The sequence below is a fragment of the Tyto alba genome, unplaced genomic scaffold, assembly GCF_018691265.1.
Source record: "Tyto alba isolate M040663 unplaced genomic scaffold, T.alba_DEE_v4.0 Super-Scaffold_5, whole genome shotgun sequence".
Taxonomy (NCBI): Eukaryota; Metazoa; Chordata; class Aves; order Strigiformes; family Tytonidae; genus Tyto; species Tyto alba.
Window position 1 is genome coordinate 8,162,407 of NW_024881326.1, and position 8,184 is coordinate 8,170,590.

The following is an 8,184-nucleotide window of genomic DNA, read 5'->3' on the forward strand; positions in this document are numbered from 1 at the left end:
TTTTGTAACTTGACTAGTTAATGTGATGTGACTTGGCAGAACTTGTGATTCCTTCTAACACAGAGGGGAGTTACCAGACATATTTTCAGTTTGCCATCTGAAATACAAAACCATGCACCCCCCCCTCCCAGTTTTACATGGGTGAGACATCAAGTACTGCACCAAATTTTAACAAGTGAGCTGAAACCACGCTCCCCCCTCAAACCAACCAAACCCTCCCAGAGTCAGCTGTACTGTAAAAGACCACAAAAGTCACAGCATAAAGTTAACACCCAGAGGCCAGAATTGTCCCTCCTAACCCCAACAGCAGTCAAGTTTCAGCTTGACCAAAATTCAGTTACCTTTCTCCTATCCTGTGCCTCTGCAAAGGGCCTCAGCACATCTCCAGTGCAGAGTCAGCCCGGGGGCTGGCCCCCAGTGAGCCCTGCCTGCCGCCTCTGCTCTCCTATCTGATCAGCTGGGAAGGTAAAACTGCAGAAATGCTCTCAAAAGGTTAAAAAGAAAAATGTGATAGAAATGCTGGCCAAGTAAGGATCAGCCCTGGAAGCTTTCTAATTCTCAGTTTGAGCTTGGACATGTGGAAAAAATAATAGTCATGAAAGGACTTGCAGGCCCTCCCAATCTAGATCAATCTAGATGAAGAATAACAATACAAAGGGACACAGCAAAGACAGACAAAAAAAAAAAAAAAAAAAAAAAAAAAAAAGATAAATTATGCTTATCCTCCCAGCAGTTGTAACATGGAAATTAGGACAGGATACCAGGCAATTTAATGCCAGCATATGCATTAGAAAAGTGGAGGTGGCCACAAAGGGGATTAAATATGATTGGAAAAACAGCTAGAATCAGTATTGGAGAATCATTGAAATAAGCCAAAAAGAGAAAGGGAGTTGGAATACACAACATCAACCTTGCTGCATTGTTCACAGAACTGTCAAGGGAAAACACGAACCCATACAGCCACACAAAAGTAAGGCGAATTGTTATCTGGCTGAGCAGGAAGACATGTCTGGACAAGAAAGAAAAAAATTGACCTCTGTGGGGTAACCTAAATCCAGCAAAAAGAACAAAAGGGTTCAAGTATTGCAGAGTTAAACTGAAAGGTTTTCTGATTTTGTTTTTGCTTTTTTTTTTTTTAATTAAAGAAAAAAACACCTAGGAAAGAAAGGAAAGTGCTGTTGCTGCTTCAAAGCAAGAGGCGGTATAAAGCACACAGCTCAGAAGAGGTGTGTGAGTACCTGCAGTGTGTGCATGTGTATTCACAGTCAGCGCAAGGAACTTCTCTGGTTTTAGAGAGCAGATTAAAGAAGAAAAGATGCCCAGCACATGGGTGTTAATCTGTGCCAGGGGCAGCCAACAGCACAGCCAGGCTGCTGAGCCAGCCTCCACTGCATCCCAAGCAGCTCAGCACAGCCAGGGTCAAGGCCAAAGGGAACAGCGCTGGGCTGGCTAAAACCACAGAATAACTTGTCACTACCCTCCCACTGCAGCATCGCAGTCTGCTGCGTGACTACCTCTCTCTGCAGGGATTTATCCCTGTGTGGGACAGGAGCACACGCGGTGTTGGTGCAGGCTGCCGGCCCGTGCTCTGCTCCGAAACGCGAGCGGGTGAAGGAGGTGGCTCTGGCCAAGGCTGTGCAGGGGACAGCTTGCCACACACAGGGCCGTGGTGGCCTGCGGGTGGAGGAGGAGGAGGAGGGTGGGCAGCCCACGGCATAGAGCAGGCTCTGCAAAGGTGGAGGGGCCCACAGCTCCCTGTGGGCTCGAGTGCCTGAGTGAGAGCACGTGCAGAGTGCAGCACGGCGCACGGAGGAAACCATCTGGCAAGGGCTGTCCTCTGAGTTACAGCTGGGGTTCTAGAACTGATGGCGTGGAAAGCTTTGGAGGAAGCGTGATGAGCCATGGTGGAGCGCGTTGCTGTGCGAGGCCGTGGCTCCTGCAGTGCTGCAGCAGATCAGGTGCACTGCAAAATGCAAGTGGTATCTGCAGTTGCTGCAGATCCCCAAGTTGTACAAACACACCCCCACTTTGCCTCTGAAAGGAAGGGGCCCGTGTATAGGTTTGATCAAAGAGGCAGAATATAAAATCAGTGCAAAGCAGCCACACTTGTGTTCACCTTCCCTACCAGCCATGATTGCTGGCAGCTGGGTCCCTACCTGACGAGAGAGCTCAGCTTTGGGCAGGTGGTTGTATGTTCCCACCCCAGAGCTTGAAGCCCTGGAGAGTACTGCCGGCTATGCGGTGAGGGATGCACAGCCTGAGCTGGTAGGTACAGTTTTGCTGGAAATACTTTTGTAGGAGCTGCGCGGCCTTGGGGAATTTTGTATCAAAGGTGAGGTAAGTTTTTTTAAATACCATCTGTGTTTGCAGTGAGGGAGGAGCTGCTGAGATGCCTCCTGCTTGTGGGGGGGTTTAGGCTGGGAAGTTTCAGGGTTAGAGCTACAGTTGGACCTGTTGATGAGTTGGGCTCAGGCAATGAGTTGCTCAAAGTGCCTTACTGGGACAGAGCTCATCTTGGAAAGCCCGTGCAAAGATCCAGCACCCCCAGATCTGCTTCAGGGCCCAGGGACTGTGCCTCAGTGCCATATCACCCTCAGGTGAACCTAATGCAGAGGGCACCACCTGGGTGCTGAGCAGGCAGAGCTGAGGGATGGTGTGTTTTCAGGGACAATTTGTCACTGTTTTCGAAGAAACAGAGATGGTGACCTTGTAGGTGAGCAACAGCACTAGTAGGTTCAGAGCATGGAGCATGTCTGCCTTTCACATAGCGCCCATGTAAATAGTCCTTTTCAGTCATAAGTACATGACTGACCTCAAGTGAGTGGGTGAACTGCGTTTTTATTGCTATAAAATGATGCAGAGTTTACTGACAAAAGCAGATTGGGCAGCTGATGGGGACTTTTAATCACAGAGAAGATTCAGTGGTCACTGAATATTAATCCACCACTGTTTACAGAATCACGTTGTTACCACAGCATGCTGTTTTTCTGTGCAAGAGTTAACATAATGAAGTATGGTTATTAACTGACTCAAAGTGAGTGTCTATGAAAATTACAGAGTTTAGGAGATATGCAGTAATTTTATTTATGTATATATAATGCAAATCTATATATTTTATACATAAATACATCTAGATATGCGGGATATGTCCTACAGGAAACAAAGGGGGCTGGTGATAGATTCGTATAAAATTTTATGATGTGGTTTTTCTGGCTTTCAAGATATTGCTGATTTGTCTCTTAAAAAAAAAAAAAAAAAAAAAGCCCCAAACAGTACTTCAGAGACTTGGTTGTAAGCTTTCATATTCAAATATCAAATGACTGTATTAGAGTTCTCCTTCTTTTAGTGTTAACTAATCCAAAAGTAAAAGACAGGAAGGGCAGACGAGGCGTTGGGATGGGACTCGAGGGGGTGACGCACCAGTTATGTCTGCCTGCACCATCGCAGTGGATTTGTAAATGTGGATAATAGCTGTTTTACTCCCACTCTCAGCGTGTAAAGTTTATGAGCTCATGGGCCATCTATTACTTTATAACCTAGAACTGGGGCTTCTGAAAAATAAAGAAATAAAGGTGAAGTTGGCCTTTTCCAAACCTGTAAGAATTTGCTTGCAGAAGCAAGGCCACAGGAGTGCAGCACCCCCATTTGATCTGCAGAGGATTCTGGACTTGCCGACTCTGCTTGAGGTTGCTCACCCCGTGACCTTGTAAGTGCTCAGGTCTCGGCTAGATGAAATCAGCTTTTGCCCTTTAAAGCAATGTAAGCATGCAAACTGCTCGGAGAAAGTACGAGAGCTCAAGGATTTAAAGATGCTTGATTGGTTTAAGGAGCTAAACTCCTTAAAGAACTTAAGCTGCTGTGAAAAGGGAAGCTGGTTTAAATCCCCAGTTCTCCCTGCTGGAAGGTTAAGCCCAAGTGCGCTGCAGGGTGCCAGTTCTGGGCTCGGCTGCGACTTGGCTGCTGGAAAGCAGCTGGGCAGCCCTCCGAGGGGGTGGCTTTCCTGGGTGGCACAGAAGCAGCTGTGGTCAGGACATCTTGTTGACCAGTTACTTCAGACTAATGAAACAGTCCAAGAGGCTGCTGAAAGCATCTGTAATTTGGGGAGCTCTGAGCACCCTTTCACTTACAGTAAGAAGTGAAAGTGAGAGGCCCATGAGTGATGGAAAGCAATGGGTCTGTTAACATGTGGTGCCTTTGTTTCTACTTTGTTAGGGTTTGGTTTATTTATTTAATTGTCTGGTTTCTGCTTCAGCTCCTGGCTCTTGTTATGACTTTTGTGATTAAAATGCCCACTATTTTCTCTTTTGAAGAAAATATAAAGCCACTTCTCTTTTTAATAAGGTAAGACCTTTAGCTGTTAAAGGTGGGCACAGTAAGTCATTTTGTCCTCGATTGTTAATTTTTGTGCCACTTCCTTGCTCTGAACCTGAGTCTTCTTTTCTGCTCTCCGCATTATCAGAAAGGTGCTGGGGCTGCTGTTCCAGCATCCATCTCAGCAAAGTTTTATGGGGGGTAAAGTCCCCTCCCTAGCCTGTCCTCTCTGCTTATGCAGCCATGATGCCAGCAGCCCTCTTGCCGCAGTATTGCACCAAGATGTTCCCCCAGGTTCTCTCTGTTTGGCACGGTTTGCAAGTGCCTCTGGGATGAAGTGCTCTGGGCAATATCCAGGCTCTGCTGGGTGCAGCCAGGCCAGCACGGGAAGGAGGGTCTGTGCCACAGCCCTTCTGCCCCACTGCACGCTAGCTGGGCTTGCACGTAACCTGGCATGAGCTGCTATTAAGATGAACATTGTTTAAATGGGTTTAGTTTACTGAGCCATGCGTGCTATATAGTGCAGCCCTGTGCCACTTGCCACACTGCCTCTTTGTGCCCTCTATGAACTAAGCAGCGATTATTTGGTGTTTGTTTCCAGGTTATCAATAAAAACAGCAAATGCAGTCAGTCTCAGACCTGTGCAAACACATTCCCCACTCACAAAACTTTTATGACTAAATATCGGTGAATGACTGGCAGATGTACAGAGACTCCCCCATTCTTCCCAAACCACTAAACAACTTGTCAAATTTAATTTTTAAAATGTTTACAGTCTCAGCTGACAGCTGCACTGTGCAGCAGTAACATCAAGGCGAGTGCACCTACTCACTGCTTTCCCAGACACGCTGTAAAGTGCAGTGAGAATACTGGCAGACCCTCATGAGAGCCATGTTGCCTGTTACCAGGCTGAGCATGGTGTTACAGACATAATTGAAACTTGGCTAGAAGTTATATGCTGGTTATTAATATACAAAGATAGAGAATGTTTAGATAGGACTGGCAAGGAGAGACAGGAAAAGGCGTAGACTTATTCATGAGTTAGTGTTGGAAGAGGACGCTGTTGCTCAAGTCTCAAATGAGCTTCCTCTTGCCGTTCCCATCCATCAGTCACACACACACAAATTAGGCAACATCCCAAAGACGGGATATGTTTCCCTTGAGGAAAAGAAGAGGCTTTAAAAGGCGCTGTGCTGGGGCATCCAAGTGTGTTTGAAATGTTCAAAGTTGACAAACTACAAAGATGAAAAGCAACTTGAAACTAAATAGAAATTGGAGTGAGAATAGAGGAGACTTCCCTGAAGATGTTTAATAGGTCACAGAGGGCAGGTTTTGTTCCAGAGGGCTGGATGGAGGCTCATAAATTACAGTTCCTCTTTTGCCTTTTTTTTTCCTCCTCTAAGAAAAGGAGAAGCAAGGGGCCTGGGAACTGCACTGTAACTGGGACTTGAGCAATGAGGTAGGCTTTTTTTGTAGCTAAAGACAAGGTTAAAATTGTGTAATTTTGTGAGGCACAGGTTAGGCTTGAAACATGACTGAAAAAATCTGTTTAATTTACTGAGAATGTACCCAGACTGACACATGACATTGAAAAGGTTAAACAATAGGATAAAGTTGATTTTTAATTTTTTTTTAGTGTTTTTTTCTTTTTTTTTAAAGTACAGTGAAAGATGTCCCCACTTTTAACATTGTTCTTTTTCTTTTTTTCTTTCCTTTGGGGAAGGGGGAAAAAAAACAAAAACAAAAAAACCCTGCCCCCAAAACCCTGTGCCCAAGACTTTTATCTGACAATTTCTCCAAACCAAGGGTGATTCAGATACCAGTTCCTTCTTAGCTAACCACCAAGCTTCAGTGGTTTGGATAAAAGGGAACCGTGGTCTGAGTCATCCAAGGTTAGCATTTGGTTGGCAAAACCAAAACCATGCCTGCAAGATTTTCTAAAAGTCAAAAGACCTCTGCCTGTCTGCCAGAAAAGTTACCACAACTTGTCTTGATTTCACAAAAAAAGCGTGTGCCACATGATATTTTGACTGATAAATTTAATGTGGTAGCAATTAAACTATGCTATGTCAGTCTTCTTTGTGTTTTTTTGTTTGTGTTTTTTTTGGTTTTTTTTTGTTTTTTTTTGTTTTTTTTTTTTTTACTGAGAAATCTGCCTATGAAGAGGCAGCAGCTATTTTTTCCCATAATTGCATCTGTTTCAGAGAGCAGACAGATGTTGGGCTGAAATTCATTATAGTATTCATAAACCCCATTGGGATCTGATGACCTAGTAACATATAGCTACTGTTCCTTGCAAAGCATTTAAAATAGTTGCCACTTTGAATGAAGAAATAGCTTTGCAGAAGATGGGAGGGAAGGGGAAAACTTATAGCTAGGCAGGCAGATGGCTGCACAACAGTAATATACAATAGTAATATAAAATGTATGAGTTCAATTTATTTCAATAAATCACCTTGCTCCTAATTTTGCAAAATTGCCAGCCAGAACTTTGTGCACTGGTGTTACTATAGCATGCAGATACTGTGCTGGTATTCAGATACTAGGCATACAGTCAAAGTGCAATACCTGGTGATGTAGGAAAGAAAAGAAAATCAGAGTAGGAAAAACTCTCATGGGGAGACAATGTAATAGAAACAGCTTTCACACAGGGAAACAGTTATCTGTATGATTCATGTATTACTGCACAAAATCAGAATTGCAGATTCAGTTGGAGCTGTAACTGAGAGTCCAAAATTCTGCAGAAATGCAGAATACCATCATTCCAGAAAATACAACTCTTCTCCCTGAAGGTGTTTGTGTGGCAGTTGTCAGGGATAGTGGGGACGTGTGCTGGGCTGACGGGAAACAGGAAACTTCCAGCAGCAGCAGCAGCGTTCTTCCTTGAGAAACCCTGAAGTGCTGTGCTGAAACAATGCTGTGAAGTCACAGGTCATGCAGTGAAAGAGAGTCCTGCAAGGAGAGGGTTCCTTGTGCGCTCTCTGTGCAACGTACTGGGGCACGCTTTGCTCAGGCAGGCTCATTTGTGTGCAATTGAAAAGAAAATAAATTTTTGCAAGGGTCCCGGTGTGCGGCATTCAGACTAATGCAAGTTTTGTGGGAGACCTATATTTTAAGTTTTACCCTGGGAAATGAGGTAGACATCCTGGATATGATTACAGTAGTGAGAAACACTTTTTCCAGCTCGCCTGTCCACTCAGGAATCCTTTGGGAAGGAAGCTGTTTGGTCTCGTTTTGGATATCCTGTGAAACCGAACAAGCATGTCTGCCAGGAAGTGAAAAAAGTTATTTAATTTTTAAAGAGCTGAAAACTACTGTATGTGCTGCTGAGTATTGTACAGGAAATGACTGTTTTGGTTTGTTTGTCTGGATTTCTGGTATTCCCAGTTTATTCAAGGTAGTAACCCCATCTCTCAATCCTAACGCTGCAGCCTCTGCTAAGTGCAAACCCGAAGACAAATTCAGGTTTAAGTATGACTTTCTGGCCCAGCCTTAATGTGTTTGGAATGAAGTGGAATTTTCTTTAGTTCAAATAGAAGAAAGTATGAGAAATATTCAGAGCCTGATCCAACAATCCATTGAAAACAAAGACATCTTACTGTGATTTCGAAGCACTGCAGGGATGGGTCACAGAAATACTGAAGTTATGAAGTAGATTGGGTTGGGGGAGGGGTTGGTGGTTCATCTCTTTTAGTATCTTTTAAGTAAATTGGAATGTAAGTAACTGGGTGTCCATGGCCTGAAACTTAAATCTTTCCCCTGCAATCCAAAGAAATTTTGCAGCAGCTGTGCTAAGTTGTACTAGTATTTTTCAAGGTGTGACCTGATCAAAGTGTTCTCTACTTTTCTGTGTTCATCAAATAGTACTCATGG